Source organism: Nothoprocta perdicaria, unplaced genomic scaffold (genome assembly GCF_003342845.1).
Source record: "Nothoprocta perdicaria isolate Ctin4 unplaced genomic scaffold, notPer1 scaffold_27, whole genome shotgun sequence".
NCBI classification, from domain to species: domain Eukaryota; kingdom Metazoa; phylum Chordata; class Aves; order Tinamiformes; family Tinamidae; genus Nothoprocta; species Nothoprocta perdicaria.
Genome location: NW_020455499.1, coordinates 5435301 through 5460278, shown reverse-complemented (window position 1 = coordinate 5460278; position 24978 = coordinate 5435301). Strand labels below are relative to the sequence as shown.

The 24978-nt window shown below is 36.7% G+C and overlaps 1 long non-coding RNA gene across 1 annotated transcript in view; it reads left to right on the top strand.

Moving 5' to 3' along the window:
* LOC112948623 overlaps window positions 1–24442 on the top strand; it is a 39076-nt gene extending 14634 nt beyond the window's left edge. Inside the window, exon 2 of the long non-coding RNA XR_003249664.1 lies at window positions 23914–24442. This is a non-coding gene — a long non-coding RNA (uncharacterized LOC112948623). The remainder of the gene's footprint in view (window positions 1–23913) is intronic.
* The last annotated feature ends 536 nt before the right edge of the window (window positions 24443–24978 follow it).

The following is a 24978-nucleotide window of genomic DNA, read 5'->3' as shown; positions in this document are numbered from 1 at the left end:
ATCTGATTAGAAAATAACAATGTGAATAACCTGCTACTGCTTGTTTCTGATGTCTRTTTTTCTACCACAGCACTGTATTTATTTGGCTATATTGTTTTCCAGAGCTGTTTAGTCTTTTTGATTATAGCTCAGAACGTAATCTTTGTGTMGAGGAATACATGCACTGTAGCTTGATATCTGTCAGGACGCACAGTCTATAATAAAAGGGTAGAGCAATAATGACCTGGTAACCATATGCCATCCAAGCATGAAGTAAGGAAAAGGTCATATGAGGCAGCTTACAGCAACAGGAAAGAGGAAAAAACAAAAATATTGAAATTTCCTGAACACATTTTTACTTTCTTCACAAATGTATGTGAAATACAGCATTGGCTTATGGAAATAATTTTTCCCATATATTCATAGGAAGCAGCCTTCTAAACCTGGACTGATGATGAACTGAGGGATGGTAGCCCTAGTTCCCAAATTTATATTTCATTAGCAACATTGGACTCCCTGTCTTTGGACTCCACAGTCCACCATGCACAATGCAGTAGAGCTAAAGATTTCAAAGGTCTGAAAAAATGTCTAGCCTTTTGGCCAGACTGCCCCAAATGCAGCATTCCCTTTCTTTTATGGAGAACTTTTGGGTGTCTCACCAAGCTGTAGTAGGGTCATTACGAGAACATTTAAAGTTTGTTTTAAATGTAGACTGCGGCTGGGCAGGGAATACTCTCATGCTGGGGGAAGGAGTCAGCATCTGTACTACACAACGTCAAATGGACGTCCCATTGGAGAGATTGTTTTCTACCTGCTCATTTAATGCCCTTGAAATCTCTGCTTCTTCCTCCTGAGGTGAAACTTCCTGTAAATCTGATTTCTCCACAGTGCATTGCTAATTTGCTTTGGTGAGCTCTAAACTTTTGCATTTTGTATGTGGGAACAGATGGCAGTCAACTTTGAGTCTGTATATTTAGATTTGCTGGACAAAAGCATTCCTAAATACATTATGAATAAGAAGTCAAAGCAGTCATTCTCCTAGTCTGCATGACAGATTTGTAGAGTTATTGCATTATAAATCCATAATATCGTAATCTTTTCCCTTTGCTTAGTTTAGTAAGTGTGAACTGTGAACACTGTGTTTACCCTTTGACAGGACTGGTTTCATATGGGGTTATTTATTCTAACCACAGGATAGACAAAAGCTGCTGCATATTTGAATACTTGTTCACTGGTGAACTGCTGTTCCTTAACCAATCTGGGAAGGGGAAAATATGTATCTATACCATTATGAGTATACTACAACTGTGGGATTAGTGCTAGCTCAAGTGTTTCTGAAATCAAGTGTTAGCTCAAGTGTTCCTACTGCACAACAACATGTTCTTAATTAACATTGTGCCATTTCTTTGTCTASATTTGATACCTACAAAGGGACTATTAACTCTAATCCAAGTTTGTGGAGGTATTTCTCTTGCATTTCCTAAATGAATTAATCCCCGATTCACACCATTTTTTTTCCTATATTTGTAAAAAGTATTATCTATTATCTTCTGCACATACTCTGCAATCTCCAAAGTATTTCTGGTTCTTTTTTACTTCTTTCTTCATTTGTTGATAATGTAAGTCAATATTGRATAGACCTACTTCTCTTGCACTGAAATTCTGTCATAGTTGCATTCTCCCTTTCCTAAAACAATTAGACAATTTATCTTTAAGTATAAGAAAGATATGAAAGGCCACTTGAGATGAATTCAGGTAGGAAGGACCAGGAGCCAGGAGCCTTATACAGAGAATGGAGGGGAAAAGAGGGTGGTGAAATGAAAGTGGTCTTGAGGTATCATCATTTTAYGGTAAGGAAGCATGTTATATTCTCAGTAAAAGATGATATTTGAAAATGGGTTAGAAATAGGGGGTAAAATCATAATTATGATATTTTTTCACAGATAGATAGAACTGGTAAGAAAGTATTTTTATTAATTTTCAAAGAAAATCATTGTAAATGATATATGATAAAACATCCAGGAAGAGATTGTTGCCTTTGATGATTAAACAAAAACCCTATCCTATTTTGAACAGTGAAATTTGTCTGTGGAAAAGTATAAGACCAGGGAAAGCCCCACTTCAACAGATCTCAGAAACGACAGATTGAATAATTGATTTATTTTTTAAATCCATAATTTTCAACAGTATTGCAAACTCTGTTATTTTTCCCCTAAAAGCTTGTTAGTTTAAACTCAATTTTGTAAATCACCTACTCTGTTGTCAAAGTCTCTCAAGAAGAAATGCCAGGAACTTTTATAGAAGCAGAGATGAAAAGTGCATTGCTGATGTTAGGATATGACTTGCCATCTGGTTGTGCTTAGTACTCAGTAGGATGGACGGTTTGGAATCAAGTATGTGCTGCTTAATCCCAGAGTTCCTGCTCAGTCACTTAAAGCCATAGGCTTTGTGATCCAAGTACACTTGTATTTTTGCTCTGTGAATGATGGATATATATAGTTACACGTGTACATGTCAGTCACTTGTAATTTATGCTTTAAAAATAATTCAGTGTAATTCACTTAATGGGGCCATATGTTGAGTCAGCCCTTCAAAACTCTGTTTAATCTAAACCTTTCGTTGTTAGCCCAAGCTGTGTACATATTTCCCTGTCAATGAAAAATATATCTGGAGCCAGATACTCCACTGATGTCTTTGGAGCCYTGCTGGTTTGTAATGCCATCTGAGAATCTGGCTTGTGATTCGTATTTTTCATTCCTAAACCTTTTGGATTCAAACTTTGTTCGGCAGATGCATTTTTAAGCTCATTTTTTAAAACTATGTGGTTAGGAACTCTGCAAAATCTTTAATTGTTTGAAATGCAGTCGTCCTTTTTGTGGTCCCTGAATGAAGTGTGACTAGAAGTATTTTTGGTCTGCTTAGAGCTATTGAGACTAGTGAAATTCACTTCATTCTAAGTCAAGTGAGAACAGACTTGTCATTTCGCTGTGGTCGTATTCAAGTGGGTTATCATATTGTAATAACCCATTAGAAGCTGCATAGCCTCGCTTAGCTGTGTGTACCACATAGGACAGAGGTACAAAGTAGTGCCCAAAGAGCATGTAGTTGCGTTGGCTCAATGTGAATCATATAAAGCAACACAATATTTAGCTTAGCCACTGCACAACGTTTTTTGCATATAGTCTTTCTTATGTTTGGTATTCCCTCTCAAGGCTCCCCAAGACATACTTTGGCCAGGTGAAGGATGAGGGTTGTTACTAGCTGTGACAGAGCCCAGAAGGTTGCCTTCAGAACATGGAAAAGTGGTGGTATTAACTAGATCAATGGTTACAACAGTATGCAGATATAAAAACACATTTATTCTGTTAGGGAAAATATGCACTTCAAAATAGCAAAGTGTTTTAGGACCTGCCCCTTCATGCTCATTTTCTTTTTATTTTGAAATCAGGGAGAGTGAYGGCCACTGGAGTGACTGAAAACTTTAAATGGCTTCTAATTCATTTTTTTTCCATATATGCAAATGAGGAACTGTTTTCCCAATTTCAGTTCTATAAATCTGGAATAACTTCAGGAGAGCTACTCCAGTCTTGCAACTCAGTAACCAAGACTTGCCCATACTGCCTATTTAAAATTGCAAGTCTTTCACAATTAATTCATTCTGCTAATGATTTGGCCAGTCAGTAAAGCACAAGCAGCTGGAATATAATTTTGAGGGCTGCATTATTAAATTATCAACAGATTAAAGTCATTATCAATTCAGTCTAAAGTAATGTGCAAAAAGACATGCAGTTACCTTGGAGGAATGAACAAGCATATTAAAACTGGCAAGGAAACCCATCACTAAAAGAGGTGATAATCAATCTTGAAGGTGTTTAACTAATGGCTGCATCTTGAAGTGAATGCTGTCATGCGCTGTAACCTTTCAGGTGATGACCACAGAAGGTTTGAAAGTTTTAAGSAGAAATATGCCATAAAATTCTTAGAAAAATACCAACAAACAGGTAGCTTTTGCCTCCTTTGTCTTGGGATCTACTTTCAAAGAAGATGCCAATGAGTAATTACTACTCAGAGATTGATCAGCATATTTTGTAGTTCTAATAGCCAAAAGGAATGGATTTTCACTTATTCCAAAATAACTGTATTTTCAGTAGGGTCGAGGGTTTTTTTTCCATCTCTTTTTCTTATATGTTAATTTTAACCTGTCATAAATCACTTTGGTGCTACAAAATATCACTTAACATTAAGTAATATCATTTAATGTTAAATTGAATTTTCTGATTGTGGCACCTGGCCTCATGAAAAATACCTTTCAGTGTCTCAGATCTGTTCTTATCTTTAAGCAAGGTCTTATGTTTTTGACCTGCATGAAACACCACAGTCAGGGAAGAGTCCACATTACCCTGAAGGAAACCCAAGAAACCCAGGCTCTGTAGGAAGAAGCAGAGTGGATCTATCAATGTTAGGCATTAGCAGTCTGAACATAGGAATGTAATTTAATGCTGAACTGACTGTAAAAAGTACTTCAGGTCATTTCAATGAAATTGAGTTCAAAGAAACAAGAAAGTTGAGGTCAAACAAACCTGAAAGTGGCATACAGCATTTTTCTCTTTCTGACAGCAGCACGCAACACTTCAAGGGTAGGAGGGGAAGCAGCTTCCAAAAATATAAATGATATAGAAAATGTATTATCAGTTGAAAAAAATAATTAAATAGAACATTTCTCACAGTAAGGCAGTGAAGGACAGTATAGGGAAAGAATTAATTGCAATAGTTAAAATATCAGAAGGGGACTTGCAATGAAGCAGATGGAAATCTTGTGGAAGTTCCCCACCAACAGCAAAACCCCGCCTCTGTGAAGTGACAGGAGGAAAAAGAGAATATCTAGTCAAAGTTGAACAATAGCTGAGTTTTTTGAGAATTTGTGGTGATGTTCTTGATCATTAAGGTTGGGTAAGATATTGTTATGATTAGTCCTTTGGCTTTATAATTTTATAATATTTATTTCTTTTCCTTTCCATGTGTTGAAACCTTTCTTGTTCTAATTAACTTCAGCTTGAAAAGCCATTAGTAAAAAAGATCAGGTGCATTCCTGTAATTTGTTTTTCGAATCTGGTCTCAGATTTATTGATAAGGTAGTATCATGTAACACCCCTGTTTTTCTAATGCCTTATTATTGCCATCTTACCTTGCCTGTGTTATCATTTTAATTATGTATCAGGAGCTATGCCAGAAGTAAAAGATAAAAAAGACTTAACAGATCAATTATTCCTCAAGCCCATGAGATATATGTGACTCATGGGACTTTGAACAAGATTTAAAATATATATAAGATTTCAGAACTTTCAAATCCCATAACTCAACTTAGCTCCTGTGAAGCCACTGGAATTATTGCATTAAGACTGCTCTAGACTTAGCCTTGAATACTGAACAGCTGAATTATGTAGAAAAGTGTTTCATTTCACTGCATCTGTTACTTCTTTCACAAAAGAAACAGCAGACAGTAGATTTCTCTGAACAAGCTGTTTTATTAAGATTTGTCAATAAAACCACACAATGTTTTTCAACATCCTTTCTATCCATGAGACAGGCAGAGCTGCATCTAAATGTTTAATAAAATCTTCTTATTCTATTTTTTTGTATAAGAATGAGTGATACCAGTTATTCTAAACTTTCTTTACTTCCATCGTAATTAATCAATGAAAAGCCATAATACAATCAAATGTGACTCATATTTCATAACATTTTCTGAATAGAAAATGTTTTTTTCTGAAAACAAAAATGTTTTCTATTTCTTTATTTTAACATTTTTACCAAAAAAGGCAATATTCTTAGCCAAATAAAAAGCTTTTTTTCCCTTAGTATAATCTGCTAATGAAAAAAAAGACACAAAAAAAGACACAAAAAAAAAGTTATTCAGATTTCTCTACACTTGTGCATATAATGTGTATTGTATTTGTTTTGTAAAATCCAGTTATGCTGTGATTTTTCCATATATTGAAATCCCCCTTAAGGTACTTTGCTTTCAGATACTCAGGTGCTGTGCAGAATAAGAAGCTGAACAGAATGGAGAAGAATTGTGTACCCAAACAAACTACTTGCATAGGCATAACTAACCCGGCTTCATTTTTGTTTTTAACTAACTTTAGTCAGATATTTTTCAAAAAAAAATCATTCTAAAGAAATGTTAATGAAGTTCTGCATTGGAATGGAATTCATGGAATATAGTCTTTTGCATAAAATGATGTTGTAATATGAAGATATGGATGGTCACAGCCTTACTGCTTTACCTATCTAAATGGGTAGGAAAGACCATATCAAATTTTATGAAGAAAGAAATGTTACCCATTAATATTGGTGGATCTAAGGGTGAAAGAACCACAGAATGTTTGAAATTGGAAGGAACCTCTAGAAATCATCTGGTGATCATCTGGGTTTGGGACACTTCTAGAGAGGGAGATTCCACAACCTCTCTGGGCAGCCTGTTCAAGGGCTCTGTCATCCTCACAGTAAAGAAGTTCTTCCTGATATGGAGATGAAACTTCTTGTGTTTCAGTTTGGACTCATTACCCCTTGTTCTGAGGGGACTAACCACCAAGAAGAGGTTTGTCCCATCCTCTTTACATTCACCCCTCAGGTATATGTACATATTGATAAGATCCTCTCTGTCTTCTCTTCCCCAAGCTAAACTTGCCGGACTCTTTCCTCATAAAATAGACTTTGAAGTCCCTTACTTATGTTTCTTGCCCTACACTGGACCCATTCTAGACGTTCCATGACTCTCTTGTACTGGAGAGCCAAGAGTTGCGCAGAGTACTCGCTAGAATATTATGTGTGTTGTGAGGCTCTGCGACCTCACCAGAGCTGAGTAGAAGGGGAGAATCCCCTCCCTTGACCTGCTGGCAACATTCCTCCTAATGCAGGCCCCGTTGGCCGCCTTGGCCACRTGGGAACATTTCTGACTCATAGTGTTTACTTGTCAACCAGGACTCCCAAGTCCCTCTCCACGGAGCTGCTTTCCAGGTCAACCCCTAATCTGTGCCTGGGGTTATTCCTCCCCAGGTGCAGGACCCTGCACTTGTCCTTGTTGAACCTTGTGAGGTTCCTCCCTGTCCAACTTTCCAAACTGTTTAGACCCCTCTGAATAGCAGCACAGCTTTCTGGAGTGTCAAAGAAGCCTTTTTAAATAACGTTTCACACTTTTCTGATGGTCTGTCTTTGTGTGTTTTTCAGTGTAGTATCTCCTTGTGTGGTGAATTAGCAATGTTAATGAATATTGATCTCATCTGAATTAACTGAGAGAGCAATGCCTCCCTGGATTATCCTTCTACATTGTTTAGTGATTTAAGAAAGGGATGTGACAGGGACAATAACAAACATTGTGGAGAAAACAAAAGGGCKCAGATGCCTGGAAAACATAGAACAGTAGTTAAAAATGGGCACTTGAAGTACAAAAAAACAGATACCCTCAAATATACTGAATACCCCATAAAAAATAAGTAACAGCYACGCGTTTCTTGACAGAGGAAGATAATATTTCCAGGAGAATTGGTTGTATATTATYTTAAAACAATGATCATTTTATTACAGCCTTTCCAGCAAAGTCCTCTGAGATCCTATAAAGCAGCAGTCAATCACAATTTAAAATTACACCTGTGTGAATTATTGAATTGCATCTGTGTATCCGAAGCTACCTGTACTGATGTTTTCTTTGCCTTCCCATTGCAATCAAATGATAAAGCACTGTGCAACTTGACGAACCTACTAACTGCAAAGTCTAGTTCTGAGAAAAAAAGTTTAAATTCTTTGGTATTGCTGCAGATAAAGAATGCTCCAAGTGCATATTTTAAAATTACTGCATTTCTATGCTTTCTGAAAATAAAGATGTTAGTAAGTTTTAATTGATGTAATTTTCAAAAATCTCAACACTGATTTTTTTTCCATCAGATGTATTTGCATGCAAGTATGCATAATATGGGTATAGCATGTGCCTACATGTTGTTTTCATTCCTTTGTAAAGCAAACTGCTGGTGAGAACTAATAGTGCAGATCTGTTAGCTTTTATATACATAGCTCCACATAGCTGGAATCATAAAATCATGCCATGGATGAATTATTTTATTTGCTCTGAGTAACTGAAGGGACTGCTTATTACTGTATTTTTTTTTAAGGCAATTCCCTAGAGTGCCAAAGTAGTGGAGATGTGTTTGTTTACTACACTTGCATATATCTTCTCCAAGTTACCCTCGCACCCCAAAAATGACAATAAAAAAGCAGATATACAGGGCAATATGTTGTTTAGTAACCAAAAATGTGACAGTAAGGCAAGTGCATAGATTACAAATCTAATGCTTACATTTTCTGTTAGCATTATGTCTTGCATCCAGATTCTTAGCTGGTATAAAACTGGGTCAGGTTGTGTTGGCTGCAAAGGAATTACATGAATGACGCCATTTGGATATTTGGCTTGAGCTGACTGTAGATTAACTTTGGATTCACTTTATTTCCAGAAAGATCACTTACTTGAATGTGTTATTGCATTTTGGAAAGTGCCATTTTCTAATAGGCATGCTGATTCACTGTTGTGGAAGGACCACTTGATATTTTAGCATCCATGGAAAAAAATGAGATGTCCTTGGGAAAGATGCTGGTATTTTATTATTAATCTCAACAAAAAGTCAGTGGTACAGAGGGAAGAAAATCCACATTAGTAACACATTGCTATGCTGAACCATTAGAAATTTCTTTTCTCCTTTTTAATCACACAACGTAATTAACATTTAGGAACTTGAACATCTTAGAACATCTTTATTAATGAGTTATTTAAAGAGCAAAACTCTCAAGTATTAGGAGTAGGTATGAAAAAAGGAATAGCTGAAGCATAATCAATTCTAGCCATTAATATTTTCAAAGTAACCTTAAGTTAAAGTCTAAGGTTAGTTTTATGGAGTTGGTTCTATGAATTTGTTTCCATTGTGCTTCCATATGTTAGCATTTTATGACACCACAACTATGTTATGGGAAAAGGCATAATTACCTTTAGTCACTAGTCTACTGTATTAAACCAGGTTTGGGTCCAATTGCTTCTGTGCTCTTTGGTTCTGAACAAAAATTGGGATGAAGTCTCTGACTTTTTCTGCTTTCATTTTGGAAGTAAGCTCATTTTGTGAAATTTCTCCTGGACAGAGACTTTCACAGGCTAGCCTTTTAAACCTCTATTTCCAGAGATACRTGCATGCTGAGCACGAGAGGAAAGAAGGTCAGATCCTTCTGACACTGTGTCTTAACAAGGCTTTTGAATAAAAGGAAGTATTCACCACCACTTCATTTTCTCTGTTGCTTCTAAGGCCAATACCCAGTGAATTCATAGAGAATCCAACATCCCAAGCAACTAGAACTGATTTATTCCAAAGAGGATGGTTTTGAGTAGGGTCTTAATTGCTGTCTGGGTAGACCCTCTCCTTCTTTGCATGAAATTCCTTGCTTGACACTGAATGCCATTTCACTGCAGTGGAGAGCCTGAGCCCAACGCACGAAGATTAAAGCAAAGTTTCCAACATATATTTTCACTGTGCCAAAACKGAATTAAAATGCAACAGGAGGTAAATGCCTTTCATTATCTCTCCAGTTAGTTATCCTCTTCATTGTCTCTTATGTAGGGAAGAGATTGTAACAAGTATCTGTATTTCTGAATGAACAAAACCTGCAAGAGTGGGAAAAGTAGTTAAACTGTATCTGATCTTCAGCCTCATTAGCTGGAATTCCTGATATAACTTTGAATTTTGCAGCAGAATCTGTTATACATAATCGATACGATCACAGCAAGTGCGTTATTTCTGCTTTTTCCAGCCATTTTTATGGGAGAATAAAAAAAAAAAAGTTAAATGGTAGTAAATGAAACCAGAATCTAAAAGAATGTTCATTCAGTGCAGAATAGTTAAATAGAAACTATTCTACTTCCTCCCTCTATCTTGCCATAAAATTGGAAATGTTCTATAGGGAGAGAAGTCTTAGATTTATAGAGATCTGTCAGACCCCTTTGTAGGTACATTTAATGTGTGTGGCTTGGGGCTGCCAGTAGCTGCTTGCCTTCTTCTAATGTATAGAAGCTCCCTGGGAAGCTGGAGCTCTGTGACCTGCTTTTGTAACCTCTCTATACTTTGTACTTTGAATTTCTCGCTGTCACCATGCAGTGTCTAAAATCTGCATTCAGTAGATTAAAATTCTATTTTACATAAATTGATCTTCTCAATAGTGTTCCTAAGAAGGTTTTCAGCAAAAAGAGGAAGAGGAATCACATGTATTGGACCTCAAGAAATCAATTTTTGCACTGGCTAGAAACCGAAACTATAATCCTTTCTGCTTAATTTCTGGCAATGCTATAGGGAATAGCATGTGTTACATTGCGAATGCATCTCTTAGAGCTTCTGTCTAAAAGTCAAGTTTTATTAATATGATATAATTAAATGAATACAAGAGGGAGACCTCAGTTTAGTGATACAAACAATAGATCGTGGTCGAGCTCAGAGAACATATATGGGTGTCAATAGCTCCCGTTCAAGACAAAAGTAGCTCATAGTGTTCAGTGGGATTTTTTTTTTTTACTGTGAAGAAATAAACAAATAATTTTAGTTTCCTCTGGCTAAATAAGTGTCATTGCAAGAATATTTATCCTTGAGAAAACACCACCTGAGCTTTTTTTCACTTGATAGAACATGATTCTGTTGAAAGTGTCTTGGTGACAAGAAAGAAATAATGCTTCTAAATTGAAGCATTTTTCACAAGAATTTGATTTTGATACAAATATCCTCTTGGCTCAAGGACCACCTCACAGTTTAATTTTTAAGCCTTGTAGAGAGCATCCATGGATATGGCTACAAAGATGTGTGTGCAGATAAATGTTTGTTCTGCTGTCATATGAATTTGTTAAGTATAAGCCAGTTCCAATCCTTTAGCACTGAAATGCTGTATTATCCACGCATCTTTACATTCCTTGCAGCTCACAAGGATGATTTTTAAAGTGCTAAGAATATTCACAAAATTGTCTATGTTCTGCTTTTCTCTTTTTTTAKTTTTCTTTTACTGTGTGTGGATGAGCCCTTGATACAGCTGACCTTGGTTTTCAGTTAAAGAATGGCGAGCATCAGGGGTGACAGGACTCTGCAGTTAATATTGCTAGTCAGAGGAACAGGAGAATGGAGTAAATGTCTATACAGGCTGAGGCATAATTTAGGCTAACAGGAATAAACCCGAGAGTTTACAGTGCATGGAACAGGATTACAAAACAAGAACAGATTATGCAAGGCAATTCAGTCCTGGTCAACTGAAGCTTGGGTCAGTTTTGTTCTCCTCCTAGATACATATGTATGTATATACTTCTGGAAAAAAATGAATTTGATATTCATGAATAATATTAAAGGAAACAGATTCAAACAGAATTTTGATTAGATTATATTTAGATTAGTTTTCCAAGAGAAAAAAAATGTGCAGAAGGTACAGCGTGAAAACTGAAAAACTATTACTCATTGTGCAAAGTTGGTTATATCTCAGCAAGGCTGACTAAAATCAGGCTGTACTGACAGACGTCTGTAAAATATATATATAAAGATGAATTAGGAGTTTGTCACTGTTTCCTCCTAAGTTAAACCAAACTTATTGTTTTGATTCTATTTATGCATGGAGAAAGAGAAATATTAATAATAGTTAAATAGACAAGGTAATTTATTTGGGTGTTGTTGCTAAATTTCTTTTTATCTTGGCTCTAATTGCTCATTGTAATTTCATTGTCATTTCTACTGATTGTATGAGATAATTACAGTAGAAGACAGATAATTGTTTGGCCTTATAAATAGAAATAATGTTTATCCTCCTTTCTACTCTTTGACTTATACATAGAATCAGCTTTTTGGTGCCAAATTATCTTTTACAGGAAGACACTGGTAACTATAATCCTATTTAACAAACCAATTTTGATTTCTTGAATTCTTTAATTTAATACTCTATATTAAAACATAAGCATCTTATGACTTTTTTTTTTTTGCTGATAAACATGTGTGAAACTCAGCTGAAGTGAATTGATTGACGTCATTTAAATTAGAAGACTTTTGGCCTTGGTTTGCAAATGTGGAAAGAAATATGGCATTATACAGTGCTTCCCCCTTGTAGTGACAAAAGCTATCACAATAAAGATTTCTTTTAATTTATGACTTGCCATAAAAGACATTGCATGACAGGGCTCTCTGGTGCTATGGTTTCCTGCCAGGGACAGAGCAACTATTCATTATACCTTATATTGTGCRGTCACTTATCATGTTTCTTACCCCACCAATCTACCTCATTATTCTCCAAGAAAGCCATTTTAGGAACTGCCAGTAACTTACTTAAATTATAAATGGGCTTATGCCACTTTTGGTTTTGAGCAAGGAGACAGTCCTCTGTGAATTGGGAGCATGGGGTTGTACCACTCGATAATGCAATGTGACATGGTGACTCATCTAAATGGCAAAATATCTTCTTTGAATCGGAATTTAAAATGGCATCAATATATGTTTTTGTTTCCTCAGATGAATATATGCAGCCAGAAAGACTCAACCAAATAATCTCCCTCTGTAAGCTATATTTTAGCATTTAATTTCTTTCTTTTTGTTTGGGGAATAAGCAAACAGAACAGAAATTGTATTCCTTGCAGAAAATTCAGATTTGGGAAAAATCCTATATATATAGGACTTTAGGCAATTTAGCATTGGATGAAAATAAGATGATATAGTTTCACATTATAAGGAAACTGGAGTAACCGAAGTCTGTCGTGTTACTCTAAATTTAAGCAACAGAAATAAGACTGACATCTGATGTCAAGTCCGAGCAGTCTGACAGTTGCTCTTAATCCTGTCGTGGTACCAATACACAGAGGGATGATATTGGCCTGGCTGCCTGAGGAACATCTTGAAATGGTTTGACAACCTTGGAAGCAAAAGCTTTAAAATGTTTAACAACCTTGTACATTGAATCTACCTATTTTGCAYGGAAACTAAAATGCTATCTCTTTATTATCTACTTCTTTGTTCTACTTTTAGAGGTTTGTTCTATGGTTAATTATTTGAAAGAGGTTGAATACTTATTATTTATACTATTAGAAGGCTATTTCTTTCTGATCTGGACTGATGCTCGGTTTATAGAACTCTCGTGGCCTCCTTTAATGCCGCCACTGCTGCTGTTAAAATAAGGGATGTATTCCAGTTTACTTCTGTATTTGTGGAAATAAACTGGTAAACTTGGTCTGCTAAAAAGTCCARAAGTGTTAAAATTGGCAGCTTGGAGTCAAAGAGAATGTTTAGTTTAATAGAAAGTGTGTTTCTAATTTCACATCTTGAAAGCATTTTCAGATTATAGTGAGATTTTGAAACATAAAATAATCTAAAATGAAGAAAAGATGTCTTTTAGATGGAGTCAGAGTTATTTTATACATCAGTCAAAGTATTCAGTCAAGTGAAGTGGCATTTATTAAATGTTTTATTTGACTCAAATCTGTATTTCATATTTGGCAAAAAAAAAACAACCTTGACTTTAGTCACTTCCAAAATGAATGCATTCTCTGGTCACAAACATACGTTTTGCAGGAAACTTAGGTGATTGGTTCTGATACTATTAAGGCATCAAAATTTTATTTCAATGTAGCCTCAATTATTTTAGCAAAYGGATTTCAAATATAATGGTGCCATCAGAATAATACATTTAATTTTCAAATGCTGTTCTCTTACAACAATGTGTGTGTTAGTAACAATTAGGAACTTATACTTTCTTTAATATTATTCAGTCTCTCAAACATCTAAAATTATTTCTGTTCTTTTGCGGTCAAGGGCAGGCAAAAAGAAAAAAAAAAATCTGTTCCCATTTCTTTTTGGAGTTGAACTGCTCTATAATAACTCCATATGGTTTCTTCACATTAAAATCATAAATCACATAGATTATTATTTTGAAAAGCTCTTCTGGTGTCTGTGGTCTTCTCAGGAATCTCATTTCAATGCAAATATGCGCTTCTGATAGCCTTGAACTATATTAGAACTGGGATTCTCTCCAGCTACATCAGCTGAGTTTTGTTCACATAGTGCAGGAAAAGCTGATCTGAATTTGGACCAGAATCCAAGCATAGATTTCTCCATCCTCAGGTTAAGACATTGGAAGGTGTAGGGCTCCCTGCAAATGAGTTAGTTTAATTCGTTGATATAACTTGCATTATGTGTGGAAAGAAGATATCAAGAAACACATTTTTACTGATATACAGAGGTAACCTGTATGATGCCACTCTTTGCTTTTTAGCATCTCAGCGGCTGCCCCACTGCTTAGTGCACTTTTTGTTCTTCAGRCAGAAAGACTATCTGTAGAGGGAAGCATGACCTTGCTGCGTTGCGGCTACCTTGCAATATTTTCTTATGGTGTTTTTCTCAGGAAAACACACACACACACACACAAAAAATTGCTTATCTGGACAATGAGTAAAATGTGTAAATCCATCCTAACTGTGTGATGCAAAGGGAAAACTGTGTATGTCTTTTACTTGCTTTTGTTTACTTTTTGATGTATTTATAATTCCCTCAAACGTCAGGAAGTGAAATTCAGCTCCGGAAGTCTTGTATTTCCTTTCTATCTGTATCTAGGTTTGCTGGTATATGAATGCTTAGCAGGTAGGTTTGATTGCAATATCAGTGGCTTGATGGTTTGCTGGAAAAAAAAAAAATCGTTTTAAAATGCAGTTCAGATGTGGACACTCTGAGTCTGCTAATTTCACTTTGAGATTAACAGGAGTAATATACTTTGAAATAGATTGGAGTAATACTTTGAACCCCTTTCATCTGAAATTTAGAAACATTAACYAATTAAGCATCACAACTCCCCCACGAGTTATTAACTTCACAGCGATCACTATATTTACTTGACATCTCTTCTATTGGTGGTGTTCATTATGAGTTTAGGAAGGCTTTTTACTGCCTTTTTAATAATGTATAGCAACATTACAAAGCAAGCTGGATAAAAAGTAAAGGACACAGAAAAAGGGCTTGTCTGTGTGAGTGAACTATGGAAATGTAAACTGAATGTGTTTTAGAAGACAGTTAGTTAACCTGATTCTCTCTATGGAAGTGCTTATTCAGAAGTACCATAGTTAAAATGTGATTTGGAGGGAATGTGAGTATTTGTGGAAAAGTTYCACRATACCTTGTTCTGGTTCAGTTTCCTGATGGTACCATGTACCATCAGTGTGTATCAGTGTGATAATGGTGAAGACAAAATATTTCAAGCTGGATGAAATAGCATGCATAATTCAAAACRTACAGTGAAAAAATTGAATATTTTTTAGACAACATACTGTTAAAGAAAATTTTACTTAAGGAGGCAGAGAAACACTTTCCATCTTATTTCTGATTTGTGAATGGAAGAAAAATTGCACAATCTTCACTGTTGCAATGGAATTTGACAAATTCTCTAATGGGTTTTGAATTTTTTTCATTAGAAAATAGAAGCACTGACCAAAATAGAAATAAATGTCACAGAAAATCTTGATATTGGTAGCATAGACATTTTCTGTGAGTTGCCATGCCCAGACAACACAGTCCGCTACTTTCAGATTTGGGAAATATGGGGGTATTTYCCATAGGAATAGGAATAATGTCCACCAATTTTCATTTTTTCTCCTTACAACTCACTAATCCATMTTTCCTAAGAGAAATTAAGGGTTGAGAAAGTATTTACCAGAAAATTCTTGAGGAAAAAAAAAAACTGTCCATATGCAAACTTTCTTTCCAAAGCTCTTGTTTTTCATACAGAAACCCACCTATAATTGTTTGGAATCATATTATGCTTTTGAGCTAAGATTTCTTTAAGTACCTAATGATTTGGGGGTACTCACTTTTAACCACATAGTCACCAAGTTTTCTACAATTAGATGAAATAATTAGTCCCTGTTAAAAACTGTTATCCCACTGTTCTCACTGGTCCTCTAGTCCTCCTTATTTTTTTCCTTATGTCACAGAGCTGTTTAACCAAAACCAGGCTATGCAGAAAAGAAGAAAGCACGTCACTGAGCAGTCTCTAAAGGGTTTTTTTAAGCAAAACAATTTGATTTACAGTTTGTCACTGTATAGTATTTGGAAATAGGGTACGTGGGAGATTCCTGTGCTTTAAAAAACAAGGCATTGTGTCATTCTAAAATATCAAATAATTTTGTCTTTATAATAATTACCTATTATTGTTGTTTTCCAGCAGTTTCTGGAGTGTCTTCTGTTAGATATAGGAAGACAGAGATTCCAGGAGCTGCACAAATCCTTGTTATGCCAGGAGGACAGGATACCAGAGAGATGGAAATAAACTAGTGTATTGGAAGGTATTTTGGGATCGTTATTGCACTTGGCTCCAAATAAGAATACACTGAAAGATAAATTGTATTTTGAGGTCAACTTTCAAGATTTCAGGCTAGCAAAAGCTGCTAAATTTCTCACTTTTTAGTGTAACTTGCCTGCAAGTGCAGAATTCATCTCCTTATGGTGCACTGGGGGCTTCCTCAGCTACCAGGATCTGTACAAGCTGACTTATCCTTGAGAAGTCTAGCTAAAAAGCCCATAATTGTTCTCTTGAAGAGCTTTGGTGAGAGGGGTTGGAGGACATCCATGAGAGGGGTTCCTAAGCCCATAGTTAGATGTCATGGAAAGTCATGAAAAGTATCTTGTAAACCACGATTTCATCATGGCTCAGGGAGAGTGTGAGGAAAATAGTACTATTGGCTTTCTCTAGTCTTCTCAAGTTGTCTAATTTTGACTGCTGTTGGAGTCAGCTGGGCCAGGTTGCTGCCCTGACACAGCTAGTCCCGCTTCTCTCCATCTGTGGAGTCCCTGCATAGAGCAACTGTTCTACAAAAGCAGAGAAGCCAGAAATAATGGAGAGTAAGAACAAGAGGCTAGAGGGTCCCCATTAGTGATTCTGGTATTACTAATGCTGGGAAACAGCCTGTCTGCAATAACACCCGTCCACATGGTGGTAACAGACTTGTTTCTAGGAATGAGCTAGGGCTACGCTTCTGAGAGGATTCTTTGCATGACCTTCTTCTGTCCTGAGCTTCATAGATTATCGCTGTGATGAAGGCAGCGTGGTAGCAATGCTGAAGAGCCTTGGAAAGCTTTTAGCAGCTTGAATTCTGCAGCCAATTTATTGCCGAGTAAAACCCTCAGTTAGTAACAAAGAGAAAGAATACTTAATGGTTGAGTGACTGAGCATATTGGGCTCTACAAGTGACTTAATTTTTATCACACTTCACTAATGGCAAAATTATATGCTAGAGGTACAAGCAGCTTTGGGAAAAAGCAGTGTGCTTTTGCTAATGCTGCTGTTAAAAAGTTATGCAGGGACACTCTGCACATTGAAAACTGATTGCATTGCAGTGTGTATCACAAGCTGTCCTGATTGCTAAGTCATACATTTCCCTAACCCAAAATAAATAATCTTTCTTTTGTGTTTGTTGAGATTCTAGGCATATTGCCCACTCCTGTTTCACAGTACAAAATGAAAAGCTATTTCAATTACTATTTCAATACTAAAATTTGCCAGGCCAACCTCCGTGTTTCATCGTTTCCTTTATCTGTTTTTTCTCCTGAGGAAGACTCGTCATGAAACCATTGGAACAGAATCTAGGAGACGGGATTTGAAATTTTAACTCGATTGTGGATTTATCAGGGGAGATGAGTCTRTCATTGGAGAAACAGTGTGCTCTGTCTCTTTGAAAGAGCTTCTGAAGGCTTTTTCAAAAAAGATTTCTGAATTTTTTTTTCAAATTGCATATATTGATGTATTGTCAACAGTTCTTTGTGAGAGTTATTAGCATTTTTAGTATATTAATCAATTCTCTGGACATTCAGAATTGTAAATATATTGTAAATATATATTTTTTTTAATTCCTTAGGATATTCTGGGTGCATTTATACTAGTAGATTAAACCATATGAGGGTATGTTCTGAACAACTAGTATTCTACTAATGTGCTGCTAAACTGTCTGGATGTGTTTTTGATTATTTATTTATTTAGACTCAAGACAAATCAAGTACTCTTAAACAGGGCAGGCTCTGGAAGCTACAGCAACCCAGGACTCTTTCTCACCACCAGTCACCATGTCATTGGTGGCTAAAAGTACTTAAGAGCATAGCTTCAGGCCAATCTTTGATAGCTGGCTTTAGTGACAAAATTTTTTTCTAATGGCACACAAGGTTTTCAGAAATTTTATGTTTGGGTTGCTGATGGAAATTTTAAACTGCATTTTTTTTAAGTGCACTTCTTTTTCTTTTTCTTTTCTTTTTTTTTTTTTTTTTTTTTTTAATTTTTCCTCTTGATGTGTGGTTGGGTAGCCTTTAATGCTTCTCAGGGCATTTTTTATTTAGACTTGGGTTTTGCCTGGCTGGGCAGCAGTCTCCTTCAGCGCTGCGGTGCTCTTTACTCAGAGATCCCAGGTGATTAACGCTCCCTGCCTAGTGGGTTGCATTGATTTTTGCTGACTGTGTGGTTGTTCTACTCTCCTGCTAGCAAAAGGAGAGTGAAACAACCCTGCATTTCATATATAGGTCTGTATGAATCCTTTGATACTTTTTCTTGCACACCCATCTACTTATATACACATGCGCACAAAACCGCGTGCATCTTTAATATCTGATTGCATCCAACAGAATCTTAATACTTTCTCATATAAATTTCTATATGTGTTAATTACTTTTGGGTAAGGTGTGTGTCATACAGGTATTTATGGTAATAATGACTCTAGACTTCACATTTGCACCTGCAGTATTATCCCCCCAGCTCTGGACTGATGGGCAGTTTGCATCCTGCATGAGAGGAAAGGACAACAGGTATTTACTTGTCCTCAGAGGCAGAGCAGGGATCAAATTAGAGCCACTTTCCTGTTACTCGGTTATTCCACAGAGAGACCTTGCTGTGTTTAGTCTTTCCCAGTGAAGCTCTACCTGCTCCTTGCTCATCTCTGCAGAAGGCATTGCTCCTACCAAATTTACCTGTCATAGATCTTTGTACTCCCACGTTCCCCTGTGGAATTACATAGGTAGATTCACAACCAGATCTTCAATATATTAAACCCAGTATAGCCATTTAAGGTTTTAGGTCTTAAAAATCCTAAGCCATCGAATGAATAGGGAAGGTGGTTTGGGGACCCGGTACAGTAACTCTGAAGTTCAGGTCCATGCAGCAGCCACACAGCAAATCTGTTGTTATTAAAAAAAAAAAAACATTTCTGGCAAACAGATCCTGCTATCCCCATGATGCACACAACAGTTACTGGGTTGTGTGCTTGGAGAAAGAATTTTCCTTTAATGATCATTTAATGATCAAACATCAACTTAAACTAGGGCTCCCTTCCAGCCTGCTGCCTACAGTAAGCTATGGCTGGTCTCTGCCATTTTCTTAATTTACTTTTAACTTGCTCAAATATTTGAAGTTTGCTTGCATGCAAACAGTGGAATTCATCCTCTCTGCAAAAAAATAGATGGTTCATTTTCTTTTGTTTTACATATGGAATCAAACCTTGTGTATTTCATTTTTGGTATTAAGTGTCTGTGCCTATCATATGTCATTTGTCCTTATTTTCTATTTTTATGGAAAGATAAGGAAACTGGAAAAAAGGATTTCATTTCCTTTATTAACTTTAAAACATATTTGTAAGTGATTATATGTATACAGACTTTGAAAACCTGCACCCACAATCTGTTCTTAAATACGATTTATTTTCCTGTGCTCTTCACGAGAGCAGGTTTAATATACTATGGTTTCTCTGTATACAGCAGCTCACCTGTTCTTTGTTAGCAACCCAARCGCTGAGGCATTTTCTTTGGGGAAAGAAAATAGATGCATAAAATTTCACTGCCTTCAAAAAACTGCTGGAAGAACAGGCCAGACTTTGGCCAAGCTAGAAAAGGAAAGTCTTAGTTGAATCTCTAAGTCTGTATTTTAAACAAGAATAAATTATGGAATACTTAACACAAATTGGAGAGAGAAGAATGTGTTGCAGTCCCTTAAGCTCTGAAGACCTGTTGTTTTTGCTCCCCTTTTTTTTGCAGGCGTGGAAACAGCTAACCTTGCTGTATTTTTTTTTTGTAGTTGCCTTTGATGTATTGACCAAAGTTTGCAAACAGGACACAACTGGAACCAATAATCAGAATTCAAGTTATTTCATGTGTTTTTTCCCTCCTAGTTATCTAAGATTTAACCAATACTGTCAAGTAAAAGTAGTTTCCCCTAATTATCTAAAATTTGATGAGTACTGTAAGGAACAAAACTGTCTGATTAAAATTATGAAGGCTTTATGGGCATTAGTGTCCCCACAGATGGCACTTGACTAGCTGCAGGCTGAGCTATGATGCTTAACGCCAACCCAACATTTTTTCCCTTATTTAGCATCTCTTTAGGTATTCTGGCTGGCTGATCTGTGGTTGTCTTGTGGGAAACATCCAAGGTATGCAAGTTTTATGATTCTGACCCTCTAGGCCGGTTGCAAAGTTATTTCAAGGAGAGGAGCTGATCTGTTTGCAGAGARTAATAGGCGCATGCAGTGCTTGAAGGCAAATCCCCACCAGGTAGTTGCAGCTAGCATCCAAAGTAAGAGGAGAGGGGCTTCTAGGCCRACAAACTGCAGATTAAGCTCTGAAACACACAGAAACGCTCCCATAATGTCTGCACTGCTGAAAAGCTGGAAAAGGACATTTATGTTATGTGAGTGGCAGATGAAGTGTTTCTGTAGCAGCCTTAAAATCCATTTTTGAATTCCATCTATAATGTGTATGTTTCAATGTAAATATATGTAATTTCTCTATATCTCTCCTCACACAAAATATCAGTCAAGCTCAAAGGATTTTAAAGCCCTTTTGGCTCTGTATTACTTCCTAACACTAAGGTAGAGTGCGCCAAAGACTATTGCAATAGACAAACAGGCTGATCAGAAGGACTCTGACGTTCTCAGCAGAGAGATTTGGGATATTGAAGTTGAAAATTGCCTAATCGTGGCAATCTACCCATCTGTTTCCTCTTCCTCAGAATCAGTTTTCTCCCAGATATCATCATTACCCTTCAGTTCTGTCAGCAGCTTCAGAGAAGAATGAGCTTAGCCCTGGGATATGATGTGCATGCAGAGGTCTGCCTGCCCTGGCTATCCAGGCTAAGATGAAAGGCCAGATTCTCGCCTATTTAGAGTAACCCTGTTGAAATCAAAGACACTAAACTACAGGAATAATGAAGTGGAGACAGTTGCCCTGAAATCTCACTTGTGATTCCTTCCTAGGAAGTACGGAAAAATATTACAGTCCCCCGTGCTCCTCCCTGCTCATCCCTCACAAGTGGAGTCTGAACTGAGAAACCAAAGCGAAAGAGCACTGGGATTATACTGTATGCTTTAATACTTTTTTTTTTTTATCCTATTAGTATGGTACTTAAATATGCTGGGGAGTTTACGGATGATTCAAATTATATACTTTAAGACTTTCTAGTATTCGCGAAGAAAATAGAATTTTTGACTGATGGAGTCCAGTTCTTTTCCCAGCTGTTTCTTGGCGACTTCTATTTAGTGGCAGTGTAATGGAGGTGGCTGAGGAACCTCCAASGGGTTTTTAATTTCCAAATGGGTGCTGAATTTCTGCTCACTAATAAATCACATATAGCAGTTCTGCAAGCAAGAAAAAAGCTGATGGTATCTAATTTTGCTCTTGTGTACTTTCCCCCACCCTCCGGGTTCATAGAGTTAATAGTTGTTTGAATCAGGTGTGGGCAGGTGGCTAGGCGCGTTAATAGGTGAGACTTGTTGTGTATATAAATTCCATTTTAATTGAGTGCATAGTGAGAGATGTATTGGGTCGGTATGATTTTTTCTCCAGGGTCTTGTTCTTGTGTTTCTGTTCTATGGCAGTACTTTTGGGCAAGAAAACTCATATAGATTTATTGCCTTTCTCTTTTCTGTTCAACCTTGCCTAATAAGACTGTTGCAGCAGCTGCAGCCTAGAAAATTASCCTGTGAACTCTGTATCCTTTTCTGTCTGTCTCAATCTCCCAAAGATCAGGCTAGTACAAAAACTTGGCTGTGAACCTATCACTCTCTTATTCTTCCAGTCCAGTACTGTTTTGGATGGGAGACAACTGAGGAAATGCAGTGGGAGTGGGGGTTCTCACCTCTCTTTGAGCTTGCAGTACATTTTCCTTCCTTCCTTTCTTCCTTCCTTTTTTCCTCCCTCCCTCCCTCCCTCCTAAGAGGACAGTGCTGTTTTCTTAGAGTGGCTTAATTATCTAATGGCAATAGTCCCTATTTGCACAAACTCATATTTTATTTCCACAGTTTACTTGTGGCAATAGAGGCATGAGAATTAATGGCTTCAGATTCAATGCAGTGATAAATATTGGCAGTACAGTGATTTACTGGCTGTCTACTAATGTTTTTAATTGATCTACAGATGTTTTATACACTTACTACCTGATCTTGAGCTTAGATACTATATTTTGGTTTCATGGCCACGTGTTCAGTATCGGTTTTCCAGTTGCTACAGTGCATAAAAWAAATTGCAGCCTTCTGTAAATGACTGGGACACACAGGTTTTATTATTCAGATGTCAGAACACCTCATATGGATATTCCTTTCTGCCTTATTTAGTTTAAAAAAAAATCTTCAAAGTCTTTTTTTTATGCATGTAGGTGCTAGGAGATTTGTCTGTGTCCCAGCTTGTATGCATGAGTTGGTCAGCAAGGTCATAATATAATTAACAAAAAATATTTGAAACTATTTTCTTATATCAGGTCTGCATTTCCCTTGTTAGGAGTTAATTAAAGTATTTTTATTGCTTTAAGATAACATGACAGATGAAAGAAGATTTTAATATTTTCTCTGCAGTTTTTGTCATCCCTAGAATGATGATTAAAAAAAAGGTAATTTTTATGCTAAATAATCACAGTAGAAACAAGTGATTATTTTTATTATCCTAAATATTTTTATTATCCTAAATATCTTTTTATTATATTATATTATATATAATATATATAATTATATTATATATATATATAAAATATATTTTTTATTATCCTAAATATAAGAGTTTGCCAGGAAGTATCTTATCTTCAGACAATAGGAAGGCATATTCCATGTAGAGAACAAACAGAAATCCTGTGCGTTTCCCGCTAATATTTCAGTGATTTGGAATTCATTTTCCTTGAGTTGCCACAGCTCGTGTTGATGTTGTATGGTTTACATCTGGCTACGCTGTCAGGTACGCTGAAGTGGCTGCTGAAATAACATGCTTGAGAACCTACTCAGCCAAGAGACACCATCTGCTCCTCTTGTGACTGACAACAATGAAATTTTCTTGCTTTGGAGCCAGCGGTGATCTCTCTCTCAATAACACCGTGCAATGCCAAAATCTTTCTGTGCCATGTCAGTAAGGCTGTGAAGGAGCCAAACTTCAGTGGAAATTTTGCTTCTGTCATTCCCCAAGCCCTTAGGAGATAGSCTATCCTGAAGAATATGAGCTTGACTGGGGAATAACAGAAACAGCCTATTTCTTGGACTACCAGTTGTTTAAGACATTGGTGACATTCACTGAAATAAATACCCAGTGTTGCATTTTTATTCTGTGGCTGGGTGAAAATAAATTTTAAGTTGTCATCAAAAGAGATGTTGTTGCTCCCTGTGTCCTTTCTACAATCCATGCCTCTTTGCAGGCTCCCAACATTTCACTTGCCCCAGCACAATGTTGTGGGGCTTCATTTGTGGGGACTTTTTCCACCTGATGTACCAGTTTCATCATGTAAACAAGCAGAAACTTAATTTTTTGTTTTATTTTGTCTATTTTTTGTTGTTTTAGAGGTACTTGCTGTGATATAAACTAGCATCTTAGCTTGCCGTGCGCTTTTCTCCCCGTGCAGATGAACCCGTAGCTGCTGTGATTAAAAAGAGATCACGGATGCGGATGGAGCTGCTGCAAAGCACTTCAAAGAGTCTCCCATTTTGAAGTGCATCTGGGTAAAGGGGAACAAAGGGAACTATGCTAATATTCAGTTATCTGCTCTGTTCATTGGTATTTATTTATTCTTTCCTTTAAGATGCATCTTGCAGCTGTGAGGAACTGAAGTGTGGACTTAGAAAGTAGAGAGAAACCAAATATATYCTCTAAATGGAGTATATAACTCTAAGCAGACTGCCAAGTCTGGCTTTTTCCTGTGCAGTGCTTTGTGTGTCTAATAAAATGTTGTATTTTGAGCAATATAGTGTTCTCAGCCTAAAACTTCCATACATGTCCAAGTATGTACCATGACAGGGAGTACTATGAACTCTGARTTTCATGAATATGTAAAACTACTTACAAAAAAATATCTGAAAGTAATCTGGAGTTATAGCTCTCAAAGTCGATAAAAGGGCATTTTACTGAGAGGCTTTGAACACCTGCAACATCTCTTTACCACAATCACTTGTGTCATTGTGTGTCCTCTACATCATTTACATTGGAAATAGGTTTGATCGTATGCAGGGGTGATGTCAGCAAGTCACAGTACTTGGTTTCATCAGCTAGCTGTAAGGAAGCTGGTAATCAAACTCAGGYCTAAGATTTCTCTTCCACTCTTTACCAGGTGGATGTACTATTTTTACACACAGTTTTGTCTTTTTCTTTATATTTTTGGCTGCATATTTGGTACTTCTGCCCCTTGAGACATAGTCATTGCTGATGGTATTATGCAGTCCTGCACTTGCGTTGTGTGATGGTGCTGGTACCTCGCTCCTGCTTTTACACTAGCATCTATCTCCGCAGCACAAGATGTGTGGAGTGCTACTGCATATCAGCTGCCTTGTCTACACGTTTGTCCTAATGAAATTTGGCTAAAGTGGGTGAAGTTGCTCCAGACTAAATGAAACTGCCACATGTTTTTGACAGTTCGGGTGACAGTCTAACATATCTCGCATGGCTCAGGAGAGCATGAACCATTACATTTACA